The sequence below is a fragment of the Chelmon rostratus genome, chromosome 6 (assembly GCF_017976325.1).
Source record: "Chelmon rostratus isolate fCheRos1 chromosome 6, fCheRos1.pri, whole genome shotgun sequence".
Lineage (NCBI taxonomy): Eukaryota > Metazoa > Chordata > Actinopteri > Chaetodontiformes > Chaetodontidae > Chelmon > Chelmon rostratus.
The window spans coordinates 8,577,801-8,598,012 of NC_055663.1; the positions used below are offsets into that span (position 1 = coordinate 8,577,801).

Here is a 20,212-nt window from a genome sequence, read left to right on the forward strand (position 1 = left end):
CAGCTGACAAATTATAAAATGTTCAATCTTGCTGGTTTTCACATGCTGCTTTAAAAACACACGCATCGTACCACACGCATGTCGATGCTAATCATCTGGGCAACAGTATGAATTTGTTGTAATATTAAAAAAAGATATGACTTACTCTGCTCCATGCTCTGTTCCCATGTAGAGCTCATCCGATCAGTTACCGCGGTTTCCGCTGTAGCAGAATTACGAGACAACAATGCTTTTTTTCATTGGTTGTTGCGTAACCTTAGCCCACCCCTTTTCTTTTTTGATTGACAGGCAAGTGACACGCTCGACTTTGCCACGGACGTGCTTGATTCCTCCCAGTTCGATGGCAACGGCGCACCAGAGAAAACTGATTAAACAAACAAAATAAAAGAAAAAAGAAAAAACATTAAAGCAATGAAAATATGTGCTCATTCATTCTTGAATACTTGCAATCAAAATCATCTTTTCCTGTCAAATATTTTTCATGACTCACCTGCATATGATTGTACCATTTTATTATCTATCCCAATGTAACTTTATTTTTGTGATACCGTGATATAATATCATTACCATAAAACAAAACAAAACAAAACAAAAAACATAATATAAATTTTAGGTCATATTGCCCACCCCTAATAACTACCAAGGAATAGTTAATAGTATAGAGCCTGCTTAACTGAGAGTTATTGGCAATGGGCAAAGAAGATGCAGCACTCGAACACTTATCTTATCAACCTGACATGTAAAAAAGCCTCAAGCATTTTTGCTGTGTCTGTGACTGGAAACCTGAGATCAGGACGGAGATGACATACGACAGGTAATACCACCTGGTTGGGCTTAAGTGCAACCTGCAGAGGCTGAATACATGCATATTTCTGATAATGCACCAATTTGATGCAGTTTATAAAAGTTGTGATGTTAATCACGATTAGCCTGTTGGCATGCTAGGTGCTAGACTTGGTACATTCCAAGCTTTCACTTGAAATCACAGAAGAAAGATTTGCTTGTTAATTTTTTAAACAGCACTAAGCATACCAGGTGGGTCACAGACTGCTTAGATCACACAGACCTCTGCCACCAGTGGCACAAAAAAAGGAGGGAAAAAAGAAAAAAAGGGGGCGGGGCTTAACAGGGGAATTCCCTGTCACATGACTCAGCACTAAAACATCAAAGCACAATGTGATGATGTAATAAAGGCAAAAGATTGTCTATATCTATACATGTATCTCTCTCTGTATATACATATATTCAAAAACGTTAGAGTACACAGATTTAAACAGACCTAAACAACCAAACAGTCTCTAATACATTTTTTTTCAATGCGATTGTGATGGACACAAATAACATGGAATCAGACATGGATCCTTTCTCAGCAACCACAGTTTCAGTCCCTTGTGAGAATGAACACAGGATTGGATATGTGGTAAAATCTGTAATGGAACAGCTGGAGTCAATGAAGTTGCAAAATGTTGACCTTGGCAGGAAAATTAATAATTACATAGCCAAAGAATATGAGAATATGGCCATGAAGAAAGAGATACAGCAACTGCATGTCAAGATAGAGAAAGAAAAAGAGCTTTCTAAAAGCTGGATTAAAAAGGAGAAGGATTTCTTTCAACGGGAAAAGCAACTGAAGCAGTTGACCAATGAAAGAGACTCCCGGACTAAGTTGTTGTCAACCTACAAACAAAAATTGCTTGACCAGAAAACGACACAAAGGGACCTGGAATTGGCCCACAGCAGGCGGGAGGAGGAGCTAATGATGGAAATACATTCGCTTGAGCTGGAGGTGCAGGAACTTCACAATGTGAGCACCAAGCTGGAAAACAATGTTTACACTATAAAAAACCTCAACAGGCAACTTGCAGAAAAAGATAAAGCCATTCTCATAGAAAAGAGAAGGCGTCATGACCTTGAGGAACAACTGCAACGGGCTAAAAAAGAGCTGGATTCCCTCCCTCCACCAAAAGTCTGTGTCAATGTGCCCTTGGACAAGCCCAGTGATGCAATCAGGACGTACACACAGAATCTGAAGCTAAAAGAGAAGCTGGTCACCAAGATCCAACAACAGACCGTCATGCGCAAGAAGGTGGAGGAGAAGGATCTCATAATAGATGAAAAAGAGAAACAGTGTGAGGAGCTGAAGCAAAGGCTGTCACATCTGCTGACTCGTGAGAATTCATTAACGTCGACCCCGAAGTATAAGGAGGAAATCAGAGAGCTAAAAACACAAGACATGTCAACAATGGGACAGCTTAACATGTCCCAACAACAAGGTGGGCAGCTTGAGAAACTGACTGACCTGAAAACAGACACGAAAAAGCTCTACCTGAAAGAGAGAATCTGTTACCCAGATTTGAGGGAGGCCCTGAAGAATAGAGACAAGCAGGTGGCTGAAGAGAAAACAGGTGCCACTCAGGTGACACCAACCACCGATTTTTTGCGCAAGCAGTCAAAAGAAAAGCAGGGCCACACCAACATACAAACGCTTAAACCAAGTTTCGTCCGCCTCCCACCCATCTCCACTAAGCCCAAGCCGGTGCCTGATGTTAAATCAGTTCACACCCGGGCACGCTCCAAAATGACCATGGGTAAGTCTGAAGAGAGATCAGACCTACAACACATAACCAAAACGACTGACTGCAAGCCCAGAGACAAATCAAGAGATACTGTCCTCCCGCCTATCCCCGCCACGTCTCTCAAGATGCAGTCTGCAGCACATCGCTCAAAAATCTTCACAGCTGAACCAGATTGTGATCAGCTGTCACATCTGCTGACTCATGAGAATTCATTAACGTCGACCCCGAAGTACAAGGAGGAAATCAGAGAGCTAAAAACACAAAACATGTCAACAAAGGGACAGCTTAACATGTCCCAACAACAAGCTGGGCAGCTTGAGAAACTGACTGACCTGAAAACAGACACGAAAAAGCTCTACCTGAAAGAGAAAATCCGTTACCCAGATTTGAGGGAGGCCCTGAAGAATAGAGACAAGCAGGTGGCTGAAGAGAAAACAGGTGCCACTCAGGTGACACCAACCACCAATTTGTTGCACAAGCAGTCAAAAGAAAAGCAGGGCCACACCAACATACAAACGCTTAAACCAAGTATCGTCCGCCTCCCACCCATCTCCACTAAGCCCAAGCCGGTGCCTGATGTTAAATCAGTTCACACCCGGGCACGCTCCAAAATGACCATGGGTAAGTCTGAAGAGAGATCAGACCTACAACACATAACCAAAACGACTGACTGCAAGCCCAGAGACAAATCAAGAGATACTGTCCTCCCGCCTATCCCCGCCACGTCTCTCAAGATGCAGTCTGCAGCACATCGCTCAAAAATCTTCACAGCTGAACCAGATTGTGATCAAACTAAATAAGCTGTTGCAGTCACGTGATGTTAAACGTGACAGTTGGGTCCACGGCCTCGGTAGCAAAGTGCTCCGGGATGACTGATGTTCTGTCCTGTGGATTAACCGAGCAACAAACGATCGGCGCCTTGGTGCAGGCTGATGAACACTGACCCCTGTTGGTCTTTCAAGGTCATGGCCGTGAGGGTGATAGTCTCTTGGCATTTGAACAAATCAGATAAGGTGCGATAACAATACGATAGACATAGGAGGATCAAAAAAAGTCAATACATTAGGTATATAGAATAACGAAGAGCATAAAAAATATGTTGCCTTCAGATAAAGAGAGCAGCCATGATCCTACCACATTATTTAAAAAAAAAACTATTCAATTATCGTTTACACAATAATAATGAACACATAAACACAAGACGAGCTGAAATCACTTAGATGCACATGCAGTTATTGATTATTAGTTCTTGTTAATCAGATAGTGACCAAAACTAAATTTTTCTTGAAATGTGCTAAGAGGAACTTCCCCTGTAATGTACCAAATTGACCTCAACAAAAACAAGAAAGCAGCAGTCTGTGGGCAGCCTTGAACATCAACACAATCAGGCTGCCTCGCCCTGGAAGGGGGCTCCTCTTGTGTGATCCTTCCCAAGGTTTCTTCCAATAATAATAACTTTTTTTTTTGACTGATTAAACAAACAAAATAAAAATAAAAAACATTAAAGCAATGAAAATATGTGCTCATTCATTCTTGAATACTTGCAATCAAAATAATCTTTTCCTGTCAAATATTTTTCATGACTCACCTGCATATGATTGTACCATTTTATTATCTATTCCAAAGTAACTTTATTTTTGTGATACCGTGATATAATAGCATCACCACAGAAAAAAACAAAACAAAAAAACATAATATAAATTTTAGGTCATATTGCCCACCCCTAATAACTACCAAGGAATAGTTGATAGTGTTACTATAGAGCCTGCTTAACTGAAAGTTATTGGCAATGGGCAGAGAAGATGCAGCACTCGAAAACTTATTTTGAGGCTAATCTTACCAACCTGACATGTAAAAAAGCCTCAAGCATTATTGCTGTGTCTGTGACTGGAAACCTGAGATCAGGACAGAGACGACATGGTAAAATCTGTGAGCTGTACAGAGCGTGAGAGTGAGGGGGACCTCCTACTGCCTCGCCAAGGACCAGATACTGACTGGATCAGGGTCAAATTATAATTCTTGCCTAATTCTTAACTTTTAATAATATCACTTATAATCTTTAAAAATTCTAAGTCTTAGGAGAAATCAGCTTTTCTTCAAAAAATGCACAGAGTCTGGAAAAAGAGTCGGAGTCCAGAAGAGTTGAGTCCAGGGAGCTTTATTCTCTTCACAGATCAAAAAGCCCAGGCAAGTCCTGCCAAACAATGCCCAAATTCTGTTCTGCGCATCACCTTTTATACTATTGTCAGGGGGCTTGGCCACACAGTTTGGCCACATCCTTTTTATCAAGTTACATCTTTACACCGATTTTATTGGTGTTTTCATAGAGGGGGGTCTTCCCCTCTAATGCATAATGAATAATCTCTTACCTAATTTCGACTGGGAATTTTCCACTGTAGCCTTTGGGGATTTTCACTGAGATCCCTCTGGCATCAGTATCAACTGGGATCTTAGGAACTTTCCAGATTACTGCTTTTTTGTACTAAGTTTAGCAAGTTATCTCTATTCTAGTGTTTTTATTGGTGTCTAGCCAACTCTTAGGACATTTTTTAAAAAGATTTATATAACAGAACATAGGCCAAGCAAAACAGAGATAGTACGAACTAAACAGACATAAGACTCACTAAGTAAACAGAGATTTCACTAAATAAACAGAGATGTGATTTCTTAAGTATACAGAGTTAAGAGTAAGTTTGACTCCAGTAGACAACATGTACAGAGATCCTCTTCATGTGCCTGTCTCCCCCATGCCCCTGAGCACAGAGTGAGCACAGAGTGGACAGAGTGGAGTGGCACAATCTTGTCTTGTAACCCTCAGATCTGACACTACAAGAGACTGAGTGAGATAACTGCACAGTTTGAAAAGAAGATTGAAATGCTGCTTCTCATAAGTGAGAAAGAGCAATTCAGTGACTCTGTAGCAGCTACTGTGCAAGGTGCTGATAGATTTTTATACACAGGATTACATCAGCTGCAGAGCATTCTAGCATGGATTTGTCTGACACACTGTCCTGGATGGGTCCTATAGGCCTGAAGAAGACCCCTTTGCCAGACCATGACCCTGAGGCCCCCACTAGGTGTAGTCAAGTGACAGAAAATTCCATCACAGCATCGACCACCATTCATTGATGTTTATGCAGGAAATCTCAGAGCTGATCACAATTGGTATCACTAGATATGACAGATTAATTCTGAGTGGAGCCGCAAATATTTTTTTCAACAAAAACAATGGCTCCAAGATATGGAGCTTGTGAATTTACACAACTTGGTAACAAAGTCATTCGTCAGCATGGTGACATTCTGAACTTGGTAATAAGAACCGGGTTAAACACAGACAATATTTCAACATTAGAAAGATCTGTTTCTGACCATCACTGTGCGTCTTTTAATGTTAAACTAATCTTAACAAAGACCAAAGGGGAAGTTTTGGTTCCAGTTCATGGGTATGGATTATATTGACGCCGAATTGAATTTTCACATGACGTCACGTCTTATACATTGTGTTTCTACAATTATGTGGTCTTGCCGACACGTGAGGAATTGTTAGCATGTCGTATTTCTGAAAGAGAGTTTGGTGTAATATTTTCTAAGGAGAGCGCAGGGAGCTTTCGCTTAGTTCAAATACTGCAGATATACAGTACTTTATTACGTATTGTCACTACCACAGGAACGCTGCGTACGTATTGTTTCATGAGCAACTGAACGTTTCTTGGGAGATTGTCATAGCTCTGGACACAAACTGTTTGTCTGGACTGGATCACTTGTGTTGATGGAAAGCAATACCACCTGGTTGGGCTTGAGTGCAACCTGCAGAGGCTGAATACATGCATATTTCTGATAATGCACCAATTTGATGCAGTTTATAAAAGTTGTGATGTTCACGATTAGCCTGTTGGCATGCTAGGTGCTAGACTTGGTACATTCCAAGCTTTCACTTGAAATCACAGAAGAAAGATTTGCTTGTTAATTTTTTAAACAGCCATCATTTCGAAAAAATAGTGGTAAACCAAACTCTGTCTCCAGCTACGTCTCTCTCAGGTCTGGGATATCCCGTCACGTCTCCACATTTGACATGATTTCGCTGAATAGCTGTAAAGAAATAAGTTATCCTGCCTGCCAGTCTGCGCACAGTGAGAGGCGGTTGCTACGCAACGTACGTGTTTACTTTCAGAGCCGCTGCGCAGTGAGAGCAGTGACAGACGAGAGTAGACTCATTTTAAATCAATAAAATATGTTTTGAATGCTTTAATAGTAAGCCGTGTTCTAAGCGGGATAATGTATAGTGAGCAGTTTCCTACGGAGAAGCGTCGCGTCGGGCTTCTATGTGATCCTGAAGGAAGATACATGACCCCTTACTTAGACTTATCTATGTAAACAAACTGAAGAAGGACCATCACGTCCATGTTTAAATCGTCAATAACCTTAGCCCGTGTGACATCTTTGGCTAATTTCTTGGACTTTTCGAAAGCCTCGCCGACGCTTAAGTCCCGGTGGCTTCTTTGCGGCTGGCTTGCTAACGTTAGCGTCTTTAGTAGGCCGGGCGTCCTCATACGCTTTCCAAACTCCGTCAAAGCGGTGGTTACGTTTCAGGTGACTGATCAGGTATTAAAGCTTGTGCCATTTCTCGCTCCTAGTGGAACTCGCTTGGAACATTTGTTACGAATAACGAGCGAACTGTCTCCTTCGGAAACTATGAAGAAGTCTGAACTCTGTTTTCATAAGCACGCTGTGCCGCATGCTGCATTCAAGGTGTAACGTACATTCCCCCGTTCCCTCGTTTGCCAGTCGTTCTTTCGGCCTATTTAAATTCATGTTTCTATTTTTTGTGTGACAAGATACTGCGAATATTAATTCAAGTCAGCAACTAGCAAAATTATGACCGAGTTAACGAGTTGTTTTCTGGCATGAGGGGGTATTCTTGATTTTTCCCATTGAGGAGTTTTTCTGATTATGCCAACGTCACTTGAACGCAGCATTCACTGCAGGCCATTTTTTTTTTTAGTATATAACTTTGTAACTTTATTTCGATCACGTAAACAACAATAAAAATAAAAATAAAAGCATACATGTATACATGCATACATACATAGCAATATATACATAATACCTATATAAATAATAATAATCATAAGGAAATAAGTGCACATTAAAAAAAAACAAAAAACAAAACAAAAAATAATCCAGAAAACAGTCACATCTCATAAGCAACATAGTTTACATGAGCGAAAGGGAGTAGGAAGAAGCATAAACTTATCTAATCCTACCCCTATAACCTAACTATTAATATGTTCTAATTAATTTCATTACTAATAATTTAATAATAATAATAATTAATATAATGATTAATTTTCATAACACTATGTATCATTTCCAAATAGCAAGCAAACACCTTGTGTAAATTATTCAATGTACCTCTGGAGAATCATTTCTTTATGGTTTTTTTTAACAGAATTATACTCAAACTGTTTTTGATTTCAGTGCTCAAATTATTCCACAGTTTTACTCCACAAATGGTGATATAGAAACTTTTCTTTGTTGTGCGAGCTCTGCCAACCTTTAGATTTGATTTCCCTCTTAAATCATAACCTTGCTCTCTTTCATGAAACATTCTCTGAATATTTCTTGGTAGCAGATAGTTCCTTGCTTTATATAAAACTTGGGCTGTTTTATGTTCCACCAAATCAAACAGTTTTAAAGTTTTAGACTTCCAGAATAAGTCATTGGTGTGTGCCCCATAATCAACCCTGTGAATAATTCTCATTGCTCTTCTCTGTACAGTACTGTAAATAAGGAAGAATTAGTGAATTGTACAGCATATAGAGTGATTTATGATCTAGGACATGCTTTGCTTTAACCAGAACTGAAATGCTGCAAGACAGTTAAGATTTAATATGTTTGATGTGAGGTTTCCAACAAATTTTGTCATCTATTATCACTCCCAGGAATTTATTTTCATGTACTCTTTCAATGTTTACACCATCTATTTGTACCTGTATTTGATCGTGTATTTTACAATTTCCAAATAACATGATTTTTGTTTTGTTCAGATTTAGTGAAAGTTTATTCTTATAAAACCATTTTTTGATTTCCTTTAACACTGAAGTGATGACATCCAAAAGTTGCTGCAAACTCTCACCAGAACAAAAAATATTTGTGTCATCTGCAAATAAAATACAATTAGCTAAACTAGACACATTACAGATGTCATTAATACATAGTACAAAGAGTTTCGGTCCCAACACTGACCCCTGGGGGACACCACATACAATATCTAGACATTCTGACGAACAGTCTCCCATCTTTACATATTGCTGCCTGTTTCTCAAATAGCTTTTCACCCAGTTCAAGGGAACCCCCCTAACACCATATTGCTCCAATTTATTTATCAGTCTACTGTGGTCAACTGTGTCAAATGCCTTTTTTAGGTCAACGAATACTCCTGCTGCATATTGCTTTTTATCTATGGAATCTGTGATAGTTTCTATGAGTTCTGTTAAAGCAAGCGATGTTGAGTGGTTTGAACTGAATCCATATTGACTGTTGCTGAGTAAGTTGTGTTTTTCTATAAAACTGTCCAGTCTGTTGTTAAAAAGTTTTTCTAGTATTTTTGAGAATTGCGGAAGAAGAGAAACAGGCCTGTAGTTTGTAAAGTGGTGACGATCCCCGGTTTTGTAAAGCAGTGTTACTTTTGCTAGTTTCATTTTATGAGGAAATGCCCAGTTTGAAATGATAAATTGAAGATATGAGAGAGTGGTTTGGAAATTCCAGCAATAACCCTTTTTACTGTTTTCATATCTATATCGTGACAGTCAGATGACAACTTGTTTTTACATTTATTAACAATTTCTATAATTTCTTTTTCTTCTATTCCTCTGAGGAAAAAAGAAGAAGAATTCCTTTCTATGACCTCCTCATTGATGCTTCCAGTCATTTGTGGATCCGGGATTTGTTCTGCCAATTTTGGTCCAACACTTACCAAGAAATGATTGAGCTTATTAACCACCTCCTCCATATTATCAATATTTAAATCATTATCAATAAAATATTCAGGGTAATTAGTCTGTCTAGAGCCATTTCTTATTATACTATTCAAAATACTCCAAATACCTTTAATATTGTTTTTATTATTTTCTAATATTTCATTATAATATTCCTTTTTACGTATTCTCATTATGTTAGTTAACTTATTTTTATATTTGTTTTCAGCTTCTGTTGTTCGATGTTTTAAAAATTCTCGATATAATGTGTTTTTCTTTTTACAAGCGTTTTGAATTCCCTAAGTCTTCTGTCTTAACCCTTCTATATTGTAGTTTTTTATCCTGTTGGTTGTTTATGTGGCTATTGCTGTAAGTTGTAAAAACAGGCAAGTGGTCACTGATATCACAAACTAACAGTCCACTCACTGTGTCATTGCCTATTTGATTAGTGAAGATATTATCAATGAGTGAGGCACTATGGGAGGTAATGCGACTGGGTCTGGTGATTTTAGGATATAGGCTTAAGCTGTATAGAGTATTGATAAATTCTTCTGTCTTTTTGTGTTTATTTTGGTTTATTAAGTCGATGTTAAAGTCACCACAGATGAACATTACTTTCTGATTTACTCTTGAGAAATTTTCCTCCATCCAGTCCCTAAACAAGTCTATGTTTGAACCTGGTGTTCTGTATATACAGCTCACGATGATATTTTTCTTTCTCTCCAATACAATTTCTATAGTCACACATTCAAGAAGATTATCCACTACAACTGACAGCTTTTCATCGACCTTGAAATTAAATTTCCTGTCCACAAACAAAACAACACCACCACCATTCTTGTTTTTTCTGTTTACATAGACCAATTCATATCCATCCAGTTCAAGGTCAATAACCCGTTCACTGTTCATCCAGGTTTCTGATACAGCAATGATGCTGAAAGGCTGTTTGATCTGGCTTAAGATGTATTTTATGTTTTCAAAACTGGCATACAGGCTCCTGCTGTTATAGTGGATTATTGATATTTTGTTCCCCGATTTTATAGTGTTGTTGAACTGTTCTTCAGTGTAATAGTAGCAGTTGATGTTCTGGAAAAAGTTGTTTTCTGGATCAATGTCATTTTCTATGTCCTGTGGATGATGCTCAGTATACTGAAACAAGTTTAGCTCTAGATCCTCATGTTCAGTAATCCATTGTTACATTATTATTTCCAGAATGGGTTTGGGTAGTATTTGTTGTCATTAAAGGTGTGTGAGATTACCCATACCTGCTAGGCTTGTAGCTCTTGGCTATTTAGGAGTACTGCTGCGAGGACGAACGATCAGCTTGTCGTGTCGTAAATAGGCAATGTCCCCCCTCTCTCTCGCAGCTCTCAGATCTGGCATCAGTTCTTTCCTCTTCCTCCTCACAGCATCTGTGTAGTCCTCATTTATGTAGATTTTCGTTCCCTTCAGGTTCTTGGTGTGTTGTAGAATTGTTGATCTGTCCTTATACCTTAAAAACTTCACTACTATGGGCCTGGGTCTGTCACCTCCGGGTTTCCCTGTGCGATGGGCTCTCTCCACCTCCATGTCCTTCTTTATCTGTAGCTTTTCAGCAAGAACCTTCTTCACCTTTTCCTCTGTCTCAGACCAGGTTTCCCCTGGTGACTCCATTATCTCATCAAAGACCAAGTTGTTTCGTCTGGACTGTCCCTCTAAATACTCCATCTTGTCAGTGACAACTAATAAACTGTCACACACTTTGAACAAATCTGTCTGCATGGAATTGCAGCGATCAGCTTGATTAGCGTTGTTTGTTTTGATATCATCCACCTCTTTTTGAGTAAATTGAAGGCTCGTTTTTATGTCTTGTAGTTCTCGTGTTAGTGTTTCCATCCTGGTGTTCGTGGAGTCCATTATTATTTTAACAAAGTCTTTAAAATGTTCTTGTTGTTGTTGGAGTAAAGCTGTGAACATGTCCTTCTGCTGCTGTAGTAGTTCTGATACTTGTGTGAATGAAATATGGTCTTCATCAGATTTTCCTTCTGCTCTTGATTTAGGTGGCATTTTTAGCTCTGAGTAAAGATAAAAAATAGCCAAATAGTTAAGCAAAGTACCTGCCCTGGCCTGGTAGCTAGCTGCAGCCTGCAGGTGGGTCCTCCTGGGCTGGCCTGATGGGGACTCCTCCTGGTAGCTGCTCCTGGGCTGGCCTGATGGCTAGCTGCTGGTGATCCTGGTAGAGGCCAGTATCCCCTGAGCCTGGTGGGGGCTAGCTGCTGGTGGGCCTGGTGGAGGCCAGTAGCCCCTGGGCCTGGTGGTGGCTAGCTGCTGGAGGGCCTGGTGGAGGCCGGTAGCCCCTGGGCCTGGTGGTGGCTAGCTGCTTGTGGGCCTGGTGGAGGCTAGTAGCCCCTGGTCCTGGTGGAGGTTAGTAGCCCCTGGGCCTGGTGGACGCTAGTAGCCCCTGGGCCCGGTGGTGGCTAGCTGCCGGACGGCTAAGCTGCTGCTGAGGCCCATTCGGGTCTCATAGTGGGAGTGAGGCACTGCCGTGCTGACAAGCACATATCTGTTATCGGGGCTATTTGTGATGATATCGGACTTATGGGAATGACGTCATAATTTCCTGTTATCGGCCCGATATTTATCGGCCCGATAATTATCGTGCATCCCTACTGCTTTGTACTAAGTTTAGCAAGTTATCTCTATTCTAGTGTTTTTATTGGTGTCTAGCCAACTCTTAGGACATTTTTTAAAAAGATTTATATAACAGAACATAGGCCAAGCAAAACAGAGATAGTACGAACTAAACAGACATAAGACTCACTAAGTAAACAGAGATTTCACTAAATAAACAGAGATTTCACTAAATAAACAGAGATGTGATTTCTTAAGTATACAGAGTTAAGAGTAAGTTTGACTCCAGTAGACAACATGTACAGAGATCCTCTTCATGTGCCTGTCTCCCCCATGCCCCTGAGCACAGAGTGAGCACAGAGTGGACAGAGTGGAGTGGCACAATCTTGTCTTGTAACCCTCAGATCTGACACTACAAGAGACTGAGTGAGATAACTGCACAGTTTGAAAAGAAGATTGAAATGCTGCTTCTCATAAGTGAGAAAGAGCAATTCAGTGACTCTGTAGCAGCTACTGTGCAAGGTGCTGATAGATTTTTATACACAGGATTACATCAGCTGCAGAGCATTCTAGCATGGATTTGTCTGACACACTGTCCTGGATGGGTCCTATAGGCCTGAAGAAGACCCCTTTGCCAGACCATGACCCTGAGGCCCCCACTAGGTGTAGTCAAGTGACAGAAAATTCCATCACAGCATCGACCACCATTCATTGATGTTTATGCAGGAAATCTCAGAGCTGATCACAATTGGTATCACTAGATATGACAGATTAATTCTGAGTGGAGCCGCAAATATTTTTTTCAACAAAAACAATGGCTCCAAGATATGGAGCTTGTGAATTTACACAACTTGGTAACAAAGTCATTCGTCAGCATGGAGTAAGTACCACTCAATGTATCACTCATTTGAAGGTGCTGACACTTCAAAATAACTGTATTTTGCGATTGCCGTGTTTGCTGCTGAACAACCTTACAAACATGAGGCCCTGAACGCTCTGGTCCTAACATGTCCGTGCTGGGTGCAAGGGAAGGTCTTCAGGACAGGTTGTGCAGGACCTGCAGCTCTGGTTTGAGAAATGTCTGAAAATATTAAAAATAAATCCAAAATAAGTCTGTGGAAATTAATACTCATGATCAACACTGACAATTAAAGACAGAAATATGCTTTTGTTATTGTTCCTATGGCAAATGTTTGAAAAATATATGCAAAGATTCTGGATTTTTTAAATGAGGATTTTATCAAACTTTATAAAAGTTGAGTTGGATCATTAAGCAACAACAACTTGAAAGTAACATTTTGATTGTCAAGCCCGTTATAATATATAAAGGGACAACTGCATTTCAGCAGAAAATTAATACAAAAGAGTAATTCAGATGTTGCTGGTGATTGGTTAATATAATTTTTAATAAATATTCTACCTTGGGGACCTTTTGGCGTAGCAAAGGTTGGATGAACTGGGGGGTTCCTGTTGCTACTGGAGCTGCTGCAACTGCTGTAGCTGCAGCTGTCATCTGACTCAGCATGGTCAGACTCATCACCATTGTCAGTCCTCTCCCTTTGTGCATCTGAAAGTATTGATTGACAAAGTCAGCACTTAATTAACTATTTTTTTAATTGAACATACATTATAAAGTGTACATTTTATTTTTAAATAATATATAGCATGAATATATGAACTGTTTAACAACTACACAATTTTAAGTGCATGCTGGTTTAGTACCATGATTAAAAGGAGGCAGTCTATTTAAGTTCCTTAATTCACTAAATAACTGTAATTGTGCAGAGAGCACCACACATTACACATTTTATAGCATTTCCCTAATTCCTGCATTTTCACCTGGAAGTCCATGAGCGCTGTTCAGGCCAGGGGAACTTTGGTCAATGTTAGCTTGGCTGCATTCACCCTGATTCTCACACTCCTCCTGGTCACTCTCCCTAATTTTCTTCTTAGTGAAGAAGCTGGAGATATCTCCCTGCCTCCGTTTCATACTATAGTCTACATTGAAAAACGTGTCCACAAACACAACGAAAAGCAACATGTTATTTGTACCGTCACATCACAGTGGCAACATGATACTCTGTTGTTGACTATTAATTCATGTAGCACAACGGTCAACACACGAAGGATGCTAACGCTACTGAAACAGTGGAGAGCTAACTAAAGTAAAACGCAGTGAACAATTTCCCATGCAAGTTCAACCAAATTAGGCCCAAGTGGAACAGAAGTTGGCAAAACATTGTTTTTAAGAACCTGTAGTGCTCTGTTCTTACCTTAGCTAGGCGTACCTTTGAGCATCACGTCGAAAAAGAAAGTCCGTGACTGGTGAAGTTACACAAGTTCATGCGCAGACCCCAGGAGCACCTTCCTTCTTTTTCCAAAATAAAAGCCTTCATGAGTTTTTAACATAGTCTAATCAAACAAGGTGTCGGCTTTGCTTCCGTCTTATCATGCAGCGTCGGTAACTTTACGCAACGCAATGATTGACATTATGATGAGTCAGTGGCCGTTGGGGGGGGCACACGGGGTGGCCAATCAGACTGCAGAGGGGGCGGGTGCCCCCCCGTGCCACCATGGAAGCCCCGCCTCTGGATCACGTCTTATACATTGTGTTTCTACAATTATGTGGTCTTGCCGACACGTGAGGAATTGTTAGCATGTCGTATTTCTGAAAGAGAGTTTGGTGTAATATTTTCTAAGGAGAGCGCAGGGAGCTTTCGCTTAGTTCAAATACTGCAGATATACAGTACTTTATTACGTATTGTCACTACCACAGGAACGCTACGTACGTATTGTTTCATGAGCAACTGAACGTTTCTTGGGAGATTGTCATAGCTCTGGACACAAACTGTTTGTCTGGACTGGATCACTTGTGTTGATGGAAAGCAATACCACCTGGTTGGGCTTGAGTGCAACCTGCAGAGGCTGAATACATGCATATTTCTGATAATGCACCAATTTGATGCAGTTTATAAAAGTTGTGATGTTCACGATTAGCCTGTTGGCATGCTAGGTGCTAGACTTGGTACATTCCAAGCTTTCACTTGAAATCACAGAAGAAAGATTTGCTTGTTAATTTTTTAAACAGCACTAAGCATACCAGGTGGGTCACAGACTGCTTAGATCACACAGACCTCTGCCACCAGTGGCACAAAAAAAGGAGGGGAAAAAAAGAAAAAAGTGGGCGGGGCTTAACAGGGGAATTCCCTGTCACATGACTCAGCACTAAAACATCAAAGCACAATGTGATGATGTAATAAAGGCAAAAGATTGTCTATATCTATACATGTATCTCTCTCTGTATATACATATATTCAAAAACGTTAGAGTACACAGATTTAAACAGACCTAAACAACCAAACAGTCTCTAATACATTTTTTTTCAATGCGATTGTGATGGACACAAATAACATGGAATCAGACATGGATCCTTTCTCAGCAACCACAGTTTCAGTCCTTTGTGAGAAGGAACACAGGATTGGATATGTGGTAAAATCTCTAATGCAACGGCTGGACACTTTGCGGTTGCAAAATGATGACCTTGGCAGGCAAATTGATATCTACATGGCCAAAGAATATGAGTATATGGCCACGAAGAAAGAGCTACTGGAACTGCGTGCGCAGCTAGAGAAAGAAAAAGAGCTTTCTAATCGTTGGATTAAAAGGGAGAAGGATTTCTTTGAACAGAAGAAGCAACTGAAGCAGGTGACCAATGAAATAGACTCCCGGACCGAGTTGCTGTCAACCTACAAACAAAAATTGCTTGACCAGAAAACGACACAAGGGGACCTGGAATTGGCCCACAGCAGGCGGGAGGAGAAGCTAATGATGAAAATACATTCGCTCGAGCTGGAGGTGGAGGAACTTCACAATGTGAACAGCAAGCTGGAAAACGATGTTTACACTATAAAAAACCTCAACAGGCAACTTGCAGAAAAAGATAAAGCCATTCTCATAGAAAAGAGAAGGTGTTATGACCTTGAGGAACAACTGCAACGGGCTAAAAAAGAGCTGGATTCCCTCCCTCCACCAAAAGTCTGTGTCAATTTGCCCTTGGACAAGCCCAGTGATGCAGTCAGGCACACACAGAATCTGAAGCTAAAAGAGAAGCTGGTCACCAAGATCCAACAACAGACCGTCATGCGCAAGAAGGTGGAGGAGAAGGATCTCATAATAGATGAAAAAGAGAAACAGTGTGAGGAGCTGAAGCAAAGGCTGTCACATCTGCTGACTCGTGAGAATTCACTAACGTCGACCCCGAAGTACAAGGAGGAAATCAGAGAGCTAAAAACACAAAACATGTCAACAATGGGACAGCTTAACATGTCCCAACAACAGGCTGGGCAGCTTGAGAACCTGACTGACCTGAAAACAGACACGAAAAAGCTCTACCTGAAAGAGAGAATCTGTTACCCAGATTTGAGGGAGGCCCTGAAGAATAGAGACAAGCAGGTGGCTGAAGAGAAAACAGGTGCCACTCAGGTGACACCAACCACCAATTTGTTGCACAAGCAGTCAAAAGAAAAGCAGGGCCACACCAACATACAAACGCTTAAACCAAGTATCGTCCGCCTCCCACCCATCTCCACTAAGCCCAAGCCGGTGCCTGATGTTAAATCAGTTCACACCCGGGCACGCTCCAAAATGACCATGGGTAAGTCTGAAGAGAGATCAGACCTACAACACATAACCAAAACGACTGACTGCAAGCCCAGAGACAAATCAAGAGATACTGTCCTCCCGCCTATCCCCGCCACGACTCTCAAGATGCAGTCTGCAGCGCATCGCCTAAAAAATCTTCACAGCTGAACCAGATTGTGATCAAACTAAATAAGCTGTTGCAGTCACGTGATGTTAAACGTGACAGTTGGGTCCACGGCCTCGGTAGCAAAGTGCTCCAGGATGACTGATGTTCTGTCCTGTGGATTAACCGAGCAACAAACGATCGGCGCCTTGGTGCAGGCTGATGAACACTGACCCCTGTTGGTCTTTCAAGGTCATGGCCGTGAGGGTGATAGTCTCTTGGCATTTGAACAAATCAGATAAGTTGCGATAACAATACGATAGACATACTAGGATCAAAAAAGTCAATACATTAGGTATATAGAATAACGAAGAGCATAAAAAATATGTTGCCTTCAGATAAAGAGAGCAGCCATGATCCTACCACATTATTTAAAAAAAAACTATTCAATTATCGTTTACACAATAATAATGAACACATAAACACAAGACGAGCTGAAATCACTTAGATGCACATGCAGTTATTGATTATTAGTTCTTGTTAATCAGATTGTGACCAAAACTAAATTTTTCTTGAAATGTGCTAAGAGGAACTTCCCCTGTAATGTACCAAATTGACCTCAACAAAAACAAGAAAGCAGCAGTCTGTGGGCAGCCTTGAACATCAACACAATCAGGCTGCCTCGCCCTGGAAGGGGGCTCCTCTTGTGTGATCCTTCCCAAGGTTTCTTCCAATAATAATAACTTTTTTTTGACTGATTAAACAAACAAAATATAAATAAAAAACAAAAAACTTTAAAGCAATGAAAATATGTGCTCATTCATTCTTGAATACTTGCAATCAAAATAATCTTTTCCTGTCAAATATTTTTCATGACTCACCTGCATATGATTGTACCATTTTATTATCTATTCCAAAGTAACTTTATTTTTGTGATACCGTGATATAATAGCATCACCACAGAAAAAAACAAAACAAAACAAAAAACATAATATAAATTTTAGGTCATATTGCCCACCCCTAATAACTACCAAAGAATTGTTGATAGTGTTACTATAGAGCCTGCTTAACTGAAAGTTATTGGCAATGGGCAAAGAAGATGCAGCACTCGAAAATTTATTTTGAGGCTATGGGTCACTTGGGGTAAAGCCACACCTGCTGGCCTCAGAAAAAAAGAAGTTTTAGTTTTACTGAGAACATTTTTTTTTTTGTGTGTGTATATGAGCTCCAGTTGCAGCAGGAATCTGAAAAATACTCAAAACATAAATACCAGTAACTGTCAATTTCTAACACCCTTTTGTGATGAATAGCATGGAAACTTTTAGATGTGACTTTGAAACTCCAACTTGTGTTGTTTGTCTTGGTCTCAGACAAACCCTGGAAATGTTTGATGTGTTTTAGAAATACACAGTTTCTGTCATTCCCATTAGTCGGGTAGGGTAGGCTACAATTACATGTATCTTATAAAAAACCAAAGCAATGATATGTACATATTCCCTTTTTCACATGGGATTTCATCAAGTACTTGCACTTTTCTGTTGTGCAGGAGGCAGTATCTCAATCGTAGCACCAGCTTCAACGGCAAAAAGACCGGCCCCACCATTCGAACAGGATTCTAACAGTCTGTTAATAGAAAAGACAGTGGTGAAAGAAATATCCAGATCATTTACTTCAGTAAAAGTACCAATGCAGGAATGTGAAAACACATTTTAAAGTGTTTCAAAATAAAAGTTAATATCCTGCCAAAAAAATACAAGTACTATCAGTATTAGCAACAAAATAAGTAAAAGCACTGGCTTGGTCCCTCTTATCAATCACTTTATATTTGACTTTATTAGATTATTAATACTGAAGCATCAGTGCTAGAGGAGCTAGTTTTAACTACTTTCAATACAGTTTTTACATACAGGGACACCAGCTATATCTGAAGGGGTCATGGGATGATTACTGGGAGAGGAAAGAAAAAAAGTTCTGAAAAACAAATCTGTTTTCATTTTTTGGGGCTTTTTTCTCTAATCTTAGAACATATATTAAAATGAAAGCGTGTGAGAAGTTTAGAGAGAAAAGTCTCTATGGGGATGCTGTAATATTCGCTACTGTTTTAAATCTATGGTTACAAATTTAAAGTAATAGCTACAAGCAACATGACTGACACAATTTTTACAAAAGACAGCTGAATGTAAATAACTTACCCTGCCATGCAGTTGCAATGGGTTGCAATGACTTTGTCTTCTGTCGCGATGATCGTCTTTAGTAGCGCTTCAGCGGACCTTGGCAAGTGACTAACCTAGCAAACAACCATAACGTAAATATCAACAGGCACTGTGGTGCTGAATTTTAATTGTTAGGTTAATACACAGGACCATAAAAGCTACTCACCCTGGCAAAAACCACTAACAAAAAAGTTGTATGCCACCATACTCTTGTATGCTTTCCTATGGTTTCTAGAGTAGAACGACGTCTGAATGACCAGGTAGTTGGTTATATTTACTGTCTCAATAGCAGGCAAATCTTTCAGTTTAGTTGAAAAAGTGCTCCTCTGAAAATGTCATGGCTTTATTCAGGAAGGCAGGCATATATCTCATGTCAAGAGAGGCAGTGGACATAACACAGCGTCCTTATTACTTAATGTGAAGAACACAAGTGTTGAACCAGAGCAATCTATCTACATTGCTGGTGTGGATACTGATGATGGACAGTGCTGTGTCACAAAGGTTGTATCTGTTTGAGAGATACATTGATTTAGTTACACACACACACACACACACACACACACACACACACACACACACACACACACAGTTTCCTGTCAATCAGGCATGGGTGAACTACAGCCCACGGGCCATATAGGGCTCTTTGGGTTTTTTAATCTGGCCTATCAAATATTGGTACAGAATTGTCCAAATTATAGTAAAGATCACATTTATTATACTATTTATTATCCTGCTGCAACTAATGATTTTTTTTGTTGTCGACTAATCTAGTGATTATTTTTTCGATTAGTCGCAATTATCTTCTTTGTTTACAAACACCTATTTTGGGCTTCGGTTTAACCTAACTTGCTTAATAAACCTTCACACCTGTGAAAGTTACCCTGTTATACTCTAACAGCATATGTTTTTAAACATATATATATTAAAATAATGACACATAAAACATGTATCTGTAACAGCTGATATATTTTTGAACATATAATATCACTGTGACCACAACAAAAAATAAAAATAAATAATACAAACTTAAAGTGCAAGTGGTAGTAAACAAAAAATCTTTGTAAACAACTAACTCAAAAAAGGTGCAGTTAA

At 39.9% G+C, this 20,212-nt stretch overlaps 1 long non-coding RNA gene across 2 annotated transcripts; it reads right to left on the minus strand.

Annotated features, from left to right (window-relative positions):
* Window positions 1–12,317: 12,317 nt before the first annotated feature.
* LOC121608193 lies at window positions 12,318–14,492 on the minus strand. 2 transcript variants are annotated; one of them, XR_006006903.1, is made up of 4 exons: window positions 14,437–14,462; window positions 14,003–14,161; window positions 13,584–13,730; window positions 12,318–13,244 (listed from the first exon to the last, which is right to left on the minus strand). It is a non-coding gene; the product is annotated as an uncharacterized LOC121608193 (long non-coding RNA). The 2 variants fall into 2 exon arrangements; XR_006006904.1 differs by lacking the exon at window positions 14,003–14,161 and having other exon boundaries at window positions 14,437–14,492.
* Between the last annotated feature and the right edge of the window lie 5,720 nt (window positions 14,493–20,212).